Here is a 19,076-nt window from a genome sequence, read left to right on the forward strand (position 1 = left end):
GCATAGTATTGGACAGTAAGCAATTATAAAGAATTCAGAAAAACACAGCAAGGTTAGCATTAACTGATGCAGAGTGTAGTAAATAGAAACAAAAGAACAAAATACGCTATTACTATAACAATATAAGTGAAATGATCACTACTGTAAAAGGAAATTGAACTCTTAATGAGAAAAGCAATAAGAATGCTAAATAAAAGATCCCTAGTTCCTTCATAGCAGAAAGATGAGGTGCTACCAGGAGGGTATATTGTATATACCGTTGGCCAAGTTTGCTGGATCAGATGTCATTGTTTAGCTATTTTTGTTCTTCAGAAGCAGGGTTCAGGCTGAAGAGACTAGTGAGAAATGACTGATGTAAAGACAGAAGACATTAATAAAATGAACCTAAAAAAGGAAAACCAATCCTGGTCCTAGAGATAAATGAAGTGTAATGAAACATACCTCCTCCTTCACGGCAGTGAGGTGGAAGACTTCTTGGACAGAATATGATATACAATGTTAAATATAATCACTGTATTAGATGCTTACTTGTTTTCCTTTGACACAAAGGAAGCTTCGAATATTGGAAATTAAATTACAGTATCAAGACAAATTATATTGATAAAGCTTATTTTAAAAATGAAAGGAAATGGAAGGGGAAAAAAGGAAGGGCAAGCATGTACGATTTTGATCATAAAACAGTCCCACTGAAATAGGGAACTTGAATGAGTTTTACAATGATCAGGAGAGGAACTTGTCTGAAGGGGAAAACCCACTATGGAAAAGGGCAGAAGGGAAACAAGACTGAAACTTTGAATCTATTGTGTTTATGAGGAAGTGAAATGTGGGAATTTTGAGTTCATTTGGTAACCAGAAAATTGTCAAATGGTGTACTCTGTTAAGTACCTTTACTAGAACAAACAAGAGATATGAGTACCAGCGATACAATAATAACAGCTACCTGCTGACAACTAGGTAGCAGAGGGGGCAGCTAGAGTGTGGGGTTTGGAGTCAGGAATATTCATCTTTCCGAGTTCAAATCTGGTCTCAGACACTAGACATGTGACCCTGGGCAAATCATTTAACCCTGTTTACCTCAGTTTCCTCATCTGTAAAATGAGCTAGAGAAGGAAATGGCAAACCACTCCAGTATCTTTGCTAAGAAAACCCCAGATGGGGTCACAAACAGTTGGACATTACTGAAAAATGACTGAATGACAACAAAAATGATGACTTAGTTATATAGAAATATAACTTTATAATATCTGATGCTCATATAGCACTTTATAGTTTAGCATTAAACAAAAATTTGATCATTGGAACCTCACAATAGCCCTGGAGGTAGGCAGTATCTTCCTCCCCTCCCCATTTCACTGATGAGGAAATTAAGGCTCAGAAAAGATTGTGAATTATTCAAGGTCACATATCTAGTGAATGACAGAACAGGAATCCAAACTCAGGCCTTCTGACTCCAAATCCAGGGCTCTTCCAATCATAGCACAGATAGGAAAAGCACTTTGAAAAATTTTGAAATAAAAAAGGTCCTTTATTCATGAAAGGTGGGAGCATTAGACATCTGTCAGAACTTTGGTCCCTTCTCCTGTGGGGTCAATTGGGGCTGGCTCCAAATATTATTTCTGGCACTAGTCCAGAGTGTGAACAATATGGACAGCAAGCAGTGAAGGGCCTCTTAATTGCTGCAGTTACTCAAATGGGTTGCCCTTGTTTACTGAGCAATTAGGTTTCTAGAGAATAGGGAATGACTTCATTTGCATTTTATCCCCTACTCTTTTTTCTTTCTCACAGAGTATGTTGTAAGCTCTTGGTAAATATTAAATCAAACCATTAGTAGATTTGTGGAAAGGGAATCCAAGTTGTAAACTGATGGATGATCTTTCCCCATGAGTATCTGGATAAATAAAAATGTAGTGCGCTATTGGTAGAAGAGAGCAGTGTTAATTTTTTTTTAAACAAATGACCAAAACCTATTAAAAAAAATGTCACTGTAGATTAGTTATGTATTAAGTTCAAGGCATAGCTAACACATAGCCTGACCAATCTGTGTTGTCCGTTGGTATGTATCTGCAGGGATTCTTCAGGTTATTTTTCCTTTTTTTTTTTTTTTTTATAAAAATAGTTTTACTTATATCTGTTTTTTACACCACCATAATTTCTCCCAGCATCTTTTCCCTGTTCCTTTCCAGAGAGTGATACAATATAAAAATATTTAAAAAAATCTTTCTGTCCCATAAAAAGAAAAAAGAGAAAAACAATGAAGAAAATTGACCACCACATCTGCAAAGTGGTGGGCTTGGCCTCTTCTGTCTTTTGAGTCATGTGTGTTCTTTGGAATTTTGCAATGTTCACTTTAGATATGTATATGTGTATTCTCATAATTATTATATTTGTTTTCCAGACTTTGCTTGCATCACTCTGCATCAGTTCATGTAGATTTTTCCCATGCTTCTTTATATTTGTCATATTGTTCTCAGTATTATATTGTGCACAGTAATATTCCACTACATATATAAACTACAATTGGTTAAGCCATTCCCCAGTTGATGAGCATCTACTTTGTTTCCAATTCTTTGTTATCACATAATGTGCTGTTACAAATATTTTACTGTATATTGGGGCTTTCTTGTTATCAGTGGTCTTCTTGAGGTATAAGCCTGGTAATACAATTTCTGGGTCAAAGGATATAGACATTTTAGTCACTTTATTTGCATAATTCCAAATTTCTTTCCAAAATGGTTTTATTGATCCAAGCTCTACCAGTGATCCATTAGTGTGCCTATTTTTCCCATAGCCCTCCCACATTGGCTATTCCCATCCTTTGTCATCTTTGACAATTTGCAGGGTATGAGGTCAAATGTCAGAGTTGTTTTGATTTGCATTTCTTTTCGTATTAGTCATTTGGTGTATTCTTTCATAAGAGCAATAGTTTATAATTTTTCTGTTGAGGACTTTTCTTATCCTTTAGCAACTTATCTGTTGGGGAATGACTTTTCATTTCATATGTGACTATTAATAATTTATATATCTTAGATAACAAAACCTTAGAGAGAACTATGATACTAATATTTTTTCTTGTTCAAACACTTCCTTTATATGAGGTGGCTTAATTTTGATTCTGTTGAGACTTTTCAGTTTCGCATAATCAGCATTATCTATTTTATCTTCTCTAATTGCCTCTATCTTCTGGTTAAGAATATATGTTCTTCCCATAGCTGTGAGAGGCATAAAACTTATTCCTCCTCTAATTTTTTTAATAGTATAATCTTTAATATTCATTTTGAACATATTGTGCCGTATGGTATAAGGGTGTGGTCCAAGCCTAATTTCTGCCTTGCTTTCCAGTTTTCCTAGCAGTTTTTATCAAATTGGGCAGTCTTTCCAAAATAACTTGTTTTCTGGTTTATCAAGCACTGGGTTATTGAGTTTCTAAATGCATTTATTCAGTTGGAAACTCTAAGATCTAATCCAGGGTTTCTTAATATGTGTGTGTGTGTGTATGTGTGTGTGTGTGTGAGTGAGTGTGTGAAGCATCTCTTTGACAGTCTGGTGAAGTCTATGGACTCCTCTCAGAATAATGTAAGACAACACACAGGATTTCAAAGAAAATGAATTATATTGGAATGTAGTTTTCAAAATAATTTAACAAACACTAAAATGTTCATAGATCCCAGGTTATGAGTCCCTGATTTAGAGGAAAACCCATGATTCTTTTGATGAATTCCCAGAGAGGATTTATGGGAGGATTTGGATGAGAGTCATGCAGAATACAGCAGCCCTGGTTGAGATCATACCTGTAAAACTGCTGGGAGTGCCTATTTGGATGAGATCATAGATTCATTGAAATAAGTGTCACTGGTGCTTTTTTTTTGAATTTTCAGCTTCATCACTTAGCATGCTCCTGTTCCTTTTTGAGCGTTTTTAGCCTGCTGACCAAGAAGGTTCTAGCAATGGATTCTCAAAATTTACCAAACACAGATGTTGACTTAGTGGAGACTCTCTGGTTCTTTTACTTAATTGTGGGATGGGAATAAGTGGTGATAAAACTAGGTCTATTATTAATGGATAAATAGATTATGACAGCAAGCTCTCTATCTGGAAGAATTTGGTTGAAAAACATATGGTTAGAGCTGGATGACATTTACTTTTCTGTCTGTCAATATTTGGAAGGTTTTATTACTTTGCAGTGCCAGGTTTTAGAATGAATTAAATGGCTAATGGAAATATTAAAATGGAATTAATTTAACTAACTAAATAAAACTAGGAGACTCCCTACTATTCTCTGAGAAGTTATTGGATATGCTTTTCAACATAAAACCCTAGGGAAGAAAATGCTAGGTTATACATTTTAGTTGGATATTCCTGTATAATTAATTAACTATTCCCTTTTATAGCTGGGTTCCAGAGAAAGGAGATAAAAATGGGCAGAGGAGGTGAGCTATGGAAACGAAAGGCAGTTGGAGGCAGCATTGACTTTATGCATAGACTGAATAGGAGATTGTTTAATGAAACTTAGAAGTAGAATAATCCTTCCTTCCCAGAATTCTTTTTCCACCAGACTTTCATGCTGTTTGAAAGTTCATCGTTAGAAACTCATCTTTTGGGGTTCAATATTGATTTCCCAAAGGACTATTGTTTAAAAGGTAGTAACATTAGAGGATTTCCTTTCTGCATGAAAGAATTTATGAGGATGCTATACAAAGTTGTGAGAAACTTGCATGGACATAGAAGGTGAAAACTGACAAAGAAAAATATCATCAAGTTCTTAATTTAGATTACATACACTACGCAGGATTCAAGTGGGATAGTGCTGATGTTAGCCGGGTGTGGACCTCCTGTAATGGAATGAAGGGTCAGTTCAGATAACGCCTCCATTGTATGAGTTTTCCTTTAAAAAAACTGGGTCTGCCTTTATACTTGCTTCCAGGTGGCATTCCAAGTGTGAATTAGTAGACTTGAATGAAAACCATCCATGGAATTCCAGTTATGCCAAGTTCAGGTTGGCCCCCCGCTGTGAAGGCTGTGTCCTGACCATTCACCTGTGCATGGAGAAAAGTTGGATATTAACAGGGAAGGAAAGCTGCCGCTGTCCTTGTTGTTTCTTGGTTATTTCTAAGAGACTAGGGGTGCTTTGGCTCCTTTGAGAAATCCTGGGTTTTAGTTGAGTAATACTTTGGAGATTCTACAAACAAAATCAGTGAATTTAGGATTTGTCTCCTGAGTACATATCATACATATAACATCCTATCATGGGCCCAGCTGGTATTCTGTACCTGCAGCTATGCTGTAATTGGGTGCTCCTGTATGGCTCAACTGGTAGTGAAGAGTGGCATGTAGTATGGGTGTTTTTTGTCAGAAACTTCCTCCTGATATGATGGGCCCCTGTATACCTTGGGGACCTCTCGCTTCTCTGGTTTGTTCCTACACAGACAATTTGGTGTCTGATACCTCTATCTAAGGGTATACTCCATTTGCCCTAAAAATCACATAGCCTTATGAGATAATACATGGCTAGTTTTATTTTCAAGTTAATGAAAAAAGGATGGGACTCATGTCAGACAATAGAAAATACAGCAGTGATGATCAATCCTTCTCCCAGAGATGGATATACTCTCAGTGACTTATACAGTGATGTGGGTGGGTATCCCACGTAGGGGGTCAGCTGATGTTTGCTCCTAAATCTCCATATTTCCCTCTCACTGGGCTACTTTTGTTATCCTCTATAGTGCTGCCTCTTCCAGGTCTCAGCTCCCAGTAGGTGCTTGTTCAATACAGGCCCCCTCCTCAATTGCTCCAAAGCTCTGCTTCCTGAAGTTCTCCTTGTCTCTAGAATATAATATTTTATCTCTTTGAGTCGGGGGGAGTGGGGATGGGGGGGCAGGGAGGGCAAGTGGCCTACAGAAAAAGAATACCCTGTAGAGTGTCTTGGCTAGTTGTACTTACAGGTCAGCAACGGCCTTTAGCTCAGAGTACCTCCATTTTCCTGAAACTTTCTTTTGTAAACCAGTTCTCATTGCCACATACCTCACAAACGAGAGAATTCCAGAGGATTGTGAGCATGATTTCTTCTTGTATGTTGGATAAGCGGGATCCTATCTTCCCAATTAAATGTATATTGTAACTTGTAACCATTTGCACTTGCATCGTATTTCCTACTAGTTTCTGGGGTCTTGCGTGTATGGTGGAAATGTGGGGGTAGAGGGGAGCTATTCTCTCTTAGACCATCTTCCATCCCACATACTTTCCCTTGAGCAGTTGGGTATGGTTAAATAAATGACCCCCAGGCTTCTTTCTGAAATATCCCAAAGACAAAGCAAGAAAAAATGATATATTCCATCTGGTCTCCTTTAGAGAATGATTACCTACTACATGACTCAGAATTGATTTTGATGCAAGGGGGTTAAAGCAGTGTAAAACATCTGCCCTTAGAATAATCTTTAGGCAACTCTTTGCATTATGTCATCTCTCTGTTGAAAAGCTTTCAATGGCTCCTTAATTAGTATAGGTTGAACCAGTCTGAGGCAGTGCAATCAGCTCTCTACATTCTGGGATCTACCCTTTTAGGCATGTCTCATCTTATTCCCTGATATCAACTCCTTGTCTGAGTAAGGCTGCTTTCTTTGTTGTCTTCTAAACACTTTGTTCTGTAGGACGAGGGTTCTTAGGTACAGAGGCCCTGTGGATAGATTTCAAGAGGCCTATCAATTTGGAAAGGAAAAAATACATCTTAATTTTCACTCGCCTGTAAATGAAATTTAACGTTTCTTTTTATGATGAATATAGGCACAAATCATTATTCTGAGAAGGGGTCTGGCTTTGCTAGACTGCCAAAGGGGTATATGAGACAATTATGAACTGCTAGCCTAGGGCATTTTACCTTGCCATCAATGCTCTGCCTCCTTTTTCAATCTATTCAGATTGTACACCTACTTAGGGGACATTTTAGTATCCTTTTCTCCCTTTTTTCTCATCCCTAGGGGTGGGGTAGGGGGGCAGAACATATTAGGTACTAATTTTCTGTCTGGGAGGGCTTTCATTTTTTCCTTTCTATTCCTCCTCCCCAGAACCTAATCACACTCAGGAAGGAGCTCATTGCTTAGGGAGAGCAAAGGGAGACACTGATAGTTGACTGAGGTCCGCTGTCTAACAACTAGACATTCAAAGTTCCAGCTGCTTTCTACCCTTGGCCCTTCTATGTCTAATGAAGCAGGGATCCTTTATCAAGGAACTCCAGAGGGGAAAGAATGGAGAAGGCCCAAATCCAAGGTGTCTGCTGCCTGAGATCACAGGAACAAAGAACTTGAAGCGAATTAAAGCTTCTGGCAGGAGCCTAAGAGATACGACTCCTTAGACAAGAGTACGCCAGCTGCTGTTATGTTTTGTATAAGGAGCCTGGCTTAGCTGTTTGATTATCTTTAGGGAATGCTTTTTTCCCCTTAGCTAGGGATTTATTTGCCCTGTGTATTTGATATATTATTTTGCAGTGGCAGAAAGGGGAGCAGGTGCATTTATTATTTAATTTTATACTGTAGTAGAACAAGAAGTAGAATTGCAGTCTAAGACTCCAAGACCTGAACTGGAAATCTAGCTTTGGTTTAGCTCACACTAACTGTGTGAACTTGGACAAGTTGCGTAACCTCTATGGATCTCAATTTCTTCGTAGGTAAAATGAGGGCTGAACTAGATAATCTCTGAGGTCCTTTCTAAATCAAAATCAGATAATACCATATTCTCTGTTTAGCACATGTATCTTCTTTCTCTACCCTCACAGTGAGTTCCAGGAATTTTGTGGGCAGCATTCACTCAGAACCATAGCTTACAAATCTTCACTGATGCATTTAATTTTACAAGGCCAGAAGACACATTAGGTTAAAAGTAAAAGACACTTAATCAAACAGCATAGCAAACTTAGTGATAAGAAAAAATTCCCCCTCCATGCATGAATACACTCTTCTAAGGTTATAATACCAACAGTGGAGGAAGGCACACGTGTACAGAATAAGCATGGCCAGGGGATACCCATAGAAAGATTAGGCATAGGGAATGTGTATAGTCAAAGAACATGTATGAAGGGGGATCTATATCAGGATGAAGTGTGTCAAGGCTATATTCAGGGGAGGCACACGTGGGTGGGGCTACTCATTCTTCAGATGCTACAGAGATGCTAGAGTACCATACTGATATTATTGTATTGCTCTCTGTATTTCCCTGCTGGAATTTGGGTCTCTGATCTCTGCCAGGGATATCCCCTATTCTGGTGTTCACTGAGCTGCTCTTCTGTGATCTGATTCCTTTAGTTATTCAAACTCTTCAGGGCCATCTGTTGCTTTTTGCTACCATCTGCTGGGAGGTACATAGCCTACTAAGCCTCTTCCTGGCAATTAATCATCTGACATATAGCAAGTGCCTACTGTGTGTCATGCACTGTGCTAGGTTCTAGGAATCACTTGATAAAAATGAAACATCCCCTGCTCTCCAAGAGCTCACATTCTATGTGAGGAAGATAAGAGATGGTTAAATCTCTTTTAGGAAAAAACTAAATAAAGCTATGAACCATCACACCCAACAAGTCAGTCAACAAAATAAAACCTGAAATTAATATAGTGCTGTAAGGTTTACAAAGTGTTTTATAGGAGTTCTTGTTTAAGTTTACAACCATGGTGTGAAGTAATTGAAATAGGTATTGTTATCCCCATTTTATAGATAAAGAAATAGGAGTACAATGAGGTCAAATGATTTATGTGTGCTTATACAGCTGGAAAACGTTACAGCTGCTTCCTGTGGCTTTCATTGGCTTTGGACGATAATACTTATTACCTTTCTTGAGGTGTATGAAGAGGAATCAACTGGTCTATGGAAAAAGAATGCGTTTATAGTTCTCATCTCTGTTCCTTGGATCCCAGATCTTAATGACTTCATTCCTAGCCTTCTCTCTGACACATCAGGACTATTTCAAAAGCCAGCAGAAATCTCAGACTAAGACTATATTCTTTTGACTTACTCTTGTCTGGCTCTTGCTTGAAGTCCTTGAGAAAAGAGTTCCTTTGACCTTCTGTCATGGCCCTGATCACAGATCTGTGCCCCTTCACATCATTTTGGCGACTCTACTCAAAACTTCAAAGGAAGTATGTTAGATAAGTATGGGTGATGAAGCTCCTGCCGATGCTCTATAATGGTCCTGGTGGCCATGCAAATAAATCTAGGGGCAATGATACAAAGGCTAGGTAAAACTCATAGGACTCTGAGCCTCAGCCTTTGTCTACAGTCATACCTTTATCATGCATACATGCCAGCAACAAAATCACCGGTCATTCTGGGCAACATCAAAGCACCAGTCTCTCTACATCTATTCTAAGGTATTACTTTCTTTAATAGTTCTGGTGATTTTTTTTTCCATTATGGGAGTTCAAGTTTAGAGACTCTTTTTCCTTCTCTCTATCCCCCTGCCACTAATTCCTTAACCAGTGTTTCAAGTAAATAAATTTCAAAGTGGAGGATGATAGCAATCTGATTAACTGAGGAAAATTAAGGTGTGAATGATTAATAGGTTTACTCTTCCCTGGAGAGTAGTTGTATTATAACAATGGAATATGTCAAACCAGATGAATCTCTGGTAGGTGGAATGTGTGAAAGATATTTCTCATCGGGGAGATCTTCCTTATGCTACTTGTTTATTTTGGAAGAAACTGTGGTATATCATACCATTCAGGGGACCATTTAGCTTGCCTACATGCATGGTTGATTCGGCTCCTTGCTGATCTTCTTCTCCTCGAGGTGCTTGCAATCTAACTGGGGAGACAAAGTATAAATTCTCAGCTCTAATTTATTATCCTTTGACATTGCTACCATTCTAGGGCAGGCCCTTTTCACCTCATGCCTGATGGTGGCTCTGCCCACTTCAGGTCTGTCCCTGCTCCAATCCAGCCTTCATTCAGCCACAAAAATGACTTTCCTAAACTGCATATCTGACCATGTCACATTGCTTCCCCAACTCAAAAAACTTTGCTGACTTCCTATTGCTGTTAAGAACAAATACAAAATGCTCTTTTGTGGCTTTCCAAACCTTTTACAAACTAACCTCTCCCACCTTTCCATTCTTCTTATACTTTACGTCCTGACATATACTCTATGCTCCAGTGACACTGGCCTCCTGGTTGTTCTACGAACAAGACACTCTGTCTCTCAGACCTTGGCATTCTCTTTGGCTGTCCCTTATGCCTGGAATGCTCTCCCTTCTCTACTGTAACTACTGACCCTTTCTGGCTTCCTTTAAGTCCCAACTAAAATCTCACTTCTCACAGGAAGCCTTCTCTAGCCCCTCCTAATTCCAATGCCTTCCTTTTGTGGATCATTTCCTCTTTATTCTTTACATAGCTTGTTTTGTATCTGTTTGCATGTTATCTCCCCTTTAGATCATAAGCTCCTTGAAGGCAGAAATTGTCTTGGCTGTTGCTATTCGCTATTGTGTCCCCAGCATTTGGCACAGTGCCTGGAGTGTAGTAGGTGCTTAATAAATGTTTGTTGATCGACTGATCTGATATTATACATAAAACACACAACAATACAAAAAGTTCTAATAAAACAACAAAATAATCATCTAATCCACAAATAATTGTTAAGTGTTGACTCTATGTAAGATACTGTGCTAGGCACTGGGATACAAAGACAAAACTATTTCTCCCTGTAAGGAGCTTACAATCTACTCAAAAGGATATAAACAGATGAGGATAATTCAAGATTATGCGATCTCATGATACCCAAGGGGGAATATAGGAAAGTATTCTGGGAGTATTTGAGCAATAATAGCACTTGCTCTTGTACGCAGGGAGAGAGACCAGGGACAGGTTTATGGAAGAGACGGCAGCAAAGTTGAGTCTTGAAGGGAAGATGAAGATTCCGAAAGGAGAATGTTAGGAAAGTACATTACAGCAGTAGTTTTCAAAGTATGGTCTATGTATGCCTAAGGATCCCTGTAGCCCTTTCAAGGGGTCCTGGACATCAAAACTCTTTTCATAATAATACTAATGCATTATTTGCCTATCAAAATATTCCACCATTTTCCAGTTGTATATCTCTGTGAGCCCAGATTTTCTTCATAAACTTCAGGCAAAATGATGTATCTCAACAAATTGAATGAAGAAGCCGATATGAGAATTCAGCAACTTTCTGTTAAGCTAGACATTAAAAAGATATTCAAAAATATGTAAAACTGCCACTCTTCTCACTGCTATTTTTTAGAAAATACAATTCTTCATAAAATGTTATTTATTAACATGTACTGAGCTTATTATTGTTATTCTAAATGAATGGAGAAATATTTAAAATTTTTTATCAATTTTGTTTCCATTCATTAATTTGATTGATAGATATAATCCATATAAACAAAAACTCTTTGGGGTCCTCAATATTTTTAAGATTGTAAAGGGATCCTGAGGCCAAAAAAAGTTTGAGAATTGCTACATTGTAGGCAAAGGGAAAAGCTGATGAAATAGTAATAATAAACATAGCTAGTATTTGTATTGTCCTTTAAAATTGGTAAAGCACTTTATATATGTTATCTTATTTCATTGCAAAATGCCATCTCGGGGGGATGGTTATGGAGTGAAGAATGTTGCATGGAATCTTTCAATTCAATTCAACAAGCTTTTGTTACCTACTATGTATCAGATACTATTACTAGGTGCTGGGAACACAGAGATAAAAGTAAAATAATTTCAGTCCTTAAGGATTATACATTTTATTGGTGAGAGTCATGTATCTGTGAAAGAGTAGCATGGAAAAGCTGGCAGAAGAGTTTAGCCTTTATCCTGGAGGCAATGGGAAGCCATTGCAAGATCTTAAGCTTTGGAAAGATTACCCTGGTAATGCCGGATGAAGAATGGTTTAGAGGAGGAAGGGAGACAAGCCAGGAGGCTCTTGTAACAACCCAGGTGACCTGGCCTGTCAGCTACTCTATTTCAAAATAAACAATGTATGCACATAAACAGAAGGTGGGTCTGATGTGTAAGAGATCCGAAGTGTATTGAGTATAGGTTATCTGAAAGCATGCTTTAACTAGGATGGATGGGACCCTTAACCTCTTCTTCCTAACCCCTACCCCTTCTTCCCTTAAATATACACACACACACCTATACATCATCATTCTAAGAAATTTGGGCAGGAGCTGAGAAAAAACAGTCAAGACTAGACCACCTCATATTCCCATTTCAAATGTCTTGAAACAAAATCATGTCCTATTTGCAACTGTAAACAAAGTCAGATTTTAAAAACAACATGACATAGCTTTTAAAGCTGTCAGGGTAGTGAAATCTGAGAGGTGCAGCTGAATTTCTGAGAAGGGAGAAGATGGAACACTTTATGGGAGCCGGCCACTCACTCGGATTTGTTTCCCTGCCTGTTTATGAATAAAGGCTTGACTCCAGCCTTTATTAAATCAAGAGGGGAGAATATTTTAAAAACCAGCTAAATAGAATTTAATTTGCCATGTGGTAGGAATTAACAAGGAATAATTCCTGACTGCCTTTAAAGGGTCTGAGGGGCTGACAAGCCCATCTTTCTGCCTTTCAGCTCCAGCTCTGCTGGAGCTCTTGTAATCAAGGCTTGTGGATAGAGTCTGAACTAGGTCAGAATTGACTCCAGAGTCAGTAATTCAGCACAACACATTTTGGATAAATATTTGACTTCAGTGGTTGGGCTGAGGGATACAGTAAAATAAGAAACATTTGAAAGATTTTTTTTTTACCCTAGCAATTCCAAATGCCCACAAAGATGATTAAAGAATTGGAAGGCAGGACTTGGGAAAAGAGGGTGAGAGGAAGTGGGCCTGGTTATACTGGAAAAGTGAAAACTGAGCTGAGAATTTACTAATGGCCTCTTTACCATTCATCAATTCATTTTCAATTCAAACATTAATTAAGCACCTACTACGTGCAGGGCATTGGAGTTAAAAAGGTCTAAGGGAAATAATCCCTGTCCTTAAGAGGTTTACATTTTCTGACTGAATTTAATTTCATATTACCCCTTCTTTCATCCAACAAAATTGACCTTTTTACAAGTTCATGCAGGGAACTCTGTCTCCCATCTCTGTGCTTTGGTACTAGCTGTCCCCTACATCTAGAATACATTCTCTCCTCAGCTCTACAACTTGAGAATGATCGAAAAGGCATTTATTAAGACCTTATTTTTTGCCAAGCACTGCAATAAACTCTGGAGATAAAAATACAAAAGGCTTCTTGCATTCTAAAGCAGGAAGACAACACCTATAGGGGACTGCTGGCCAGGGAAGAGTGTTTTAATCTAGGAAATCATAGGGCTGGTGCATGGCTTTAAATGCCTCGATACCCGCCCCCCCCCCCAATGTGTTTATTTTATTCTAGGGAATGGGGAGGAACTGCAGCTTCCCAAACAGAGATATAACATGGTTAGACCTGTGCTTTAGGAATATTAATTTGGGAGCTCTATGGAAGCAGGATTAGAGAAGAGAGAAACTGAGGCGGGGATAGCAGAAGCCTTTGGCTTTTTACAGTAATGTAGATAAGAGGTGATGAAGGTCTGGACTAGGTGGGTTGTGGTATGATAAAAGAGCAAGAATAACAATAAGAAATGATGGACTTGCATGAAACAATGAAGAACAAAATGAGCCACACCAAGAGAACACCGTATAAAGCAACAGCGATATTGTTTTAAGAACAACTTTGAATGACTAAGTTATTTTGACTATTATAAATACCCAAATTCACTACAAAGGACCTATGAAGGAAGATGCTGTCTGAACCCAGGGAAAGAATTGATGAACAGAAGTATGCATAGGATGATTTTACAAATGTCCATATGTATACACATAAATACATACATATATACATACACACATATTATATATATACAAACACACATACTCGCTACCATTAGTGGCTATCTCTAGGGCAGGGGAGAGGAAAAAAGGAAAGAAATAAGTTTATATGATAACTTTATTATACGTCTAAAAGGAATAACAAGTTGTACATAACAGTTTTACAGTTTCATGTGCAATCGTTTTTAAAAATTATACTATGCTGTGGAAATGCTTGTTTTATTCCATAAATAAAAAAGAAAATGAAGAAAAAAGAAAAAAAGAGAAAGGAACAGATATGAAAAATACTGAGGAAGAAATATTGATGATTTGGCAATATATGGGAATGTGGTAAATAAGAGTCAAGGGTAAATGGTCACTCTTAATTAGCTTCAGAGCCTGGAGTTCTAGAAGAATGGCGTTACCCTTTAAAGAAATATGGAAGTCAGGAAGATGGGAGGTTTAAGGGGAATGATAAGAGTTCTGTTTTATATATGTTGAATTTGAGAGGCCTATGAGACATTCAGATCGAGATGTCTAGCAGATCATTGTAGATGTGAAGCTAGAACTCAGAAGACACTTGAATGCTGGTTGTAGAGATTTTGGAATCCGGTACACAGAGATGATATTTGAACCCATGGGAACTGGGGAGACCACCCAGAGAAAGAATAAAGAGAGATAAGAGTACTAAAGACAATGCCCTGGGAAATAACCACACAGAGGAAGTGGAATATAGAGGATGATTCTGCAAAGGGGCCTAAGAGGGACTCATATTGATAGAAAAAAAATCAGGAGAAAACAATGATATGAAAACTAGAAAGAGGTAGTATTCAGAAGGAGAGGGTGGTGGTCAGTAGTGTTAAATGCTACAGGAAGGTAAAGGATGAGAACTGAGAAAGGGCTATTGAATTTGGAAATTAAGAAACGGTTGGAGAAAGCAGTTTCATTTGGGCAGTGGAGATAAAAACCAGATTGCAAGGGATTGAGAAGTGACAAAGTGGAGGCAAAGAGTATAGCCATCCTTTCTCTGGGAACTTGGCTTTGCAATGGTGCAGAAATACATTAACAGTAACATGAGGAAATGGTAGTCAAGTGAAAGGTTTTTTTTTTTTTTTAAAACATACTTTATTTATTTTAACATTCATTTTTTTTTAAAATTTTGGATTCCAAGTTCTCTCGCTCTCCTCTGCCTCTCCCCTTCCTATTGAGAAGGCAAGCAATATGATATCAATTACACATGTGAAATCAGGCAAAATATATTTCCAAATTAGTCATGTTTCAAAAAAACCCAAGGAAAATAAAATGAAAAAAGTATGTTTCAATCTGCATTCAGAGGTCATCTCTATGGATGTGACAATCCTCCCTCACCCAAAATAAAGTCAAGTACAAGTCATGTCATTGTTTCTCTGATGGCATGGTCTTCTTTGGCAACGAAGGATGAACACACACACTATGGGTGTGAACAGTGTTCTTCATAGTATTTTTCATCATGAGTCCTTTGGAACTGTCTTGGATCATTGTATCGATTAGGTAGCTAAGTCTTTCACAGTGGGCATCATTATAATTATATAATCTAATCCAATCATTGTAATATGTTGCTCTTACAGTGTGCAGTATTCTCCTGGTTCTGCTCACTTCACTTTGCATCAGTTTGTATAAATCTTCTCATGTTTTTCTGAATCCATCCTGCTCATCATTTCTTACAGCACAATAGAATTCCATTACAATCCTACGCTACAAGTTATTCAGTCATTCCTCAATTGATGGACATCCCTTCAATTTTCAGTTTCAAGAGAAAGTGTTTTTTTTTTTAATGATCATAGAGATTTGGACATGTTTGAAGATAACTTGTAAGTACTGTAACTGGATAAAGGGAGACTGAAAGTTAGGGAAAGAGTTAAATAATGATGTAAAGGGGAAATTTCTTGCATTGATATAAGAGGAAACGGGCTCAAATATATAAATAGAGAGATTGAACTTGGCAATGAGAAAGGACATTCACCTTCCATGATTGGATCAAAAGGTAAGAGGACTTGAAATTTGAACTGAAGCCCTCTGATGATAGGGAGAGGAAAGGTAGTAAGTACTTGGGAAAGGAAGCTTAAGTTTGGAATACCTACTTTGGGAGGAAAAAATCAAAGTTTTGGCAGGCAACAATGAAGGTTCAGTTGAGACTGGATACTATAATTTGTGGTAGACCTGGTTAGCATGGTTCTGTGACTTCTTGCAACTGCATTCAATAGCAGATGAACAAAAGCTGAAAGGGTGGAAGGTGGGGCGTAACCCAGGGTTTTGGTTTGGAGTGGTTAGCAAAGATGTAACGATGGGGTAAGGGATTGAAAGACCAAAGGCAGTATAATATTTTATTGATTAACTAATGGGTCGAAATTTTGAGGATCAGAATAGAGGGATCCTGGGCCAGGCTTATCAACCCTGAGAGTTTAAGGCACTAAGATATGCATTGGTAAATAGAGATAAATCTACTCCTTTTCATTGTTTCTTTCAAGGGGAGATTAATATTTTCAAACACTGAACCTGATTTTCTTTCTTTTTTTTAAAAAAAATTTCAGTCAGAAGGTACAGATCTTTAAGTTGAGCTGATGTGTGTCTAGGCTAAAAGCAGGCTTTTTTTTTTTTGTTTCCCAGATCAACCCTGGAGTTAGTTTGTTAGGTGTGTGGGAGGGGTGGTCTGGTCTCAGGGGATCTCCTCAGCTGACCTGAGGCAAAGGCAAGGTCAGGGGATGGTGATCCCAGCTTCCCTATTGTCTTCCCTTTTCCCCTGGAGGGCTGGGGCATGCCTAGAAGCTAATGCGTGTTCCGCCCTGCCTGGGGCTTGTCTCCTGGCTCTGAGGCTTGCCTGGGTCTCAGTGCGAATTTTCTTTGCCCTGGGTCGTCTGTCCTTCCAGATCGCCTCCGCCACAGTAGGAAGAATCCCCCTTTGCTATTTTTCTAGCCTCTGGTGTTATGAGACTATTTGCCCCCTTCTGCTGTTCCCGCTGATCCAGGATTTATCTGGGGAAGAATTTTATGGTTCTTTCACGGTCATCAGGGGGGAGGAGAGAGCATTTACTGATCACTCCGCCATCCTACCTCCCGGAAGTTCCAGTAGATGACTTACCGAAGTTTAGTCTTCAGGCTGAAGGTTTCAAGGGCTGCTGCGCTGATATCTGGTGCTCAGCGGCTCTCACTGGCTCAGTTTGGCTTGTCTCCTGCTCCGCTGGTTTCGCCCGCCACTCTCGGGCTTCTCAGGTCCCTTCCGCCCTGCTGCGCTGACAGCGCTGCGCTGTGCGCTGGGGGCTTACCCCCGCGGAACAGATCCTTCCCGTGGACCTTCCAGTTCAACCTGGACTCCGAATCTGTCAAAGTCTGTCACCCACTGGATTCTACACATCCCCTAAAAAAAATTTAATTTTTGGAATAAAACAAACATTTTCATAACATAGTACAATAAAAAAGACTATTATAATGAAACTGCAAATCTACTATGCATGAATACCAATTCATTCCTTTCAAATATACAACAAAATTATTTTACAATTTTTTTCCCTCTCCCATTCCTGTACCCTAGAAATGGCTACCATTAGATACAAATATATGTATATATATATACATACATACATATATACACACATACATACATACATATATATACATATGTATCTAAAATTATTCTAGACATACTTCTATTTATCAGTTCTTTCTCTGGATGCAGATAGCATCTTTCTTCCTATGTCCTGATTTTCAAAGTACTTCTCCCCTGAACATTATGGAACCCTTTCAGTAGTGAACCTGACTGGAAGGCGCCAAAGCCAACAGGACCTCATGGTTTATAGCAACATCTCTGATGTTGCTTGTTAGAGTAAAAGTCGCTACCCTCAGAAAGCCTGGGTCAGCCCATGGAGAAATTGTGAAATTTCAGGTTTGTTTTTCAGCTTTCCTCTTACAGGCTGTCCTTCCCCACTGTGCTCATAAAATTTCAGTAAAAAGACCTGTGAGGTCATCTATTCAACTTCCTGCCTGATGTGGGAATTCCTCCTTTGTACAATGGCTTAATCATTTCTACCAGAACACCTTCAGTGAGAGGACTTCTGCTGTGTTATGTGGTGCCCTGAACAGCCACCCTTTATAAAAGTTCTCTCTATTATCCACATCCACTTCTCCACAATATAAAATTTCTTAATCCTTCAAAGCCATGTTGCCAAGGTCTCCTAGAGTTTCTTTCTCTTCCTTTCTGTCTTTCTTCCTTCCTTCCTTCCCTTCCTTCCTTCCTTCCTTCCTTCCTTCCTTCCTTCCTTCCTTCCTTCCTTCCTTCCTTCCTTCCTTCCTTCCTTCTTTCCTTCCTTCCTTCTTTCCTTCCTTCCTTCCTTCCTTCCTTCCTTCCTTCCTTCCTTCCTTCCTTCCTTCCTTCCTTCCTTCCTTCCTTTCTCTCTCTCTCTTTCTTTCTTTCTCTTGTCTTTGAGAGGCAGGATAGTCAGAAGGCCAGGATTTGAATTCTGAGTCTACTACTTTCTACCTCCATTTCTTTTGGAAATTCAAAATGGGAGTCTCTTTGGCCACCATCTTTCTTATTTTTAAAATGAGAGGCCTAAGGTCCTTTCTGATTTTAAATGTCCATTGCCATTTAGGGATGAAATGTGTGCTTGGTTTCTGTTTGTTTTTGTTGTTAGCTCTGTGTACTTTGACTATAGCAGAAATCATTAGAAACCTGTCTGTTATTGAAGGAGAAATGCATCTAGCCCCTACTGTCTTCTGGAAACATAACTTGAGTCACCTGCTTTCTTTCTGCAACAGCTTTCCAAGGGGGCCCATCACATTCCTGATGGGGTCCTGACATCCACATGCTGTCTGGAAAGCATCAGGGATACTCAGAAAAAAAAGTTTGACTTTTGGAGTTAATTTCAGGTCAGTGCCTCATATTTCTCTGATGAAGCGAAGCTGCCTTGGTGTTCTGTTTCTGCCCCAGCAAGTTCAACATTTAACTCCAAGACTCACAATTCCACATTATGATGATCTTCCATTCTGGATACTCTTGAGCGGGATAGAGAATTCTGCAAGAACTGTTGAAGGCTGGGTCACTTTAAAGCATTTGCTTGAAACTTCTCCATTTTTCCTTTTGTTCTTATAGATTATTCCAATTGCTTTCATTTCTATTTGATATTTGGGATCATAGATTTATAAGAGATAATCCAGTAATAATAATATTGTTGGTAATAAGTGTTTTACAAATATTAACTTATTTGATCCTTATAGCAAC

The 19,076-nt window shown here is 38.7% G+C and overlaps 1 long non-coding RNA gene across 1 annotated transcript; it reads right to left on the reverse strand.

Annotated features, from left to right (window-relative positions):
- Positions 1 to 8,921: 8,921 nt before the first annotated feature.
- Positions 8,922 to 18,818, reverse strand: LOC140506354 (uncharacterized). Its single transcript, XR_011967894.1, has 4 exons — positions 18,594 to 18,818; positions 16,941 to 17,216; positions 9,697 to 9,783; positions 8,922 to 9,108 (listed from the first exon to the last, which is right to left on the reverse strand). It is a non-coding gene; the product is annotated as an uncharacterized lncRNA (long non-coding RNA).
- Positions 18,819 to 19,076: the final 258 nt, after the last annotated feature.

The sequence above is a fragment of the Notamacropus eugenii genome, chromosome 5 (genome assembly GCF_028372415.1).
Source record: "Notamacropus eugenii isolate mMacEug1 chromosome 5, mMacEug1.pri_v2, whole genome shotgun sequence".
Classification (NCBI taxonomy): Eukaryota; Metazoa; Chordata; class Mammalia; order Diprotodontia; family Macropodidae; genus Notamacropus; species Notamacropus eugenii.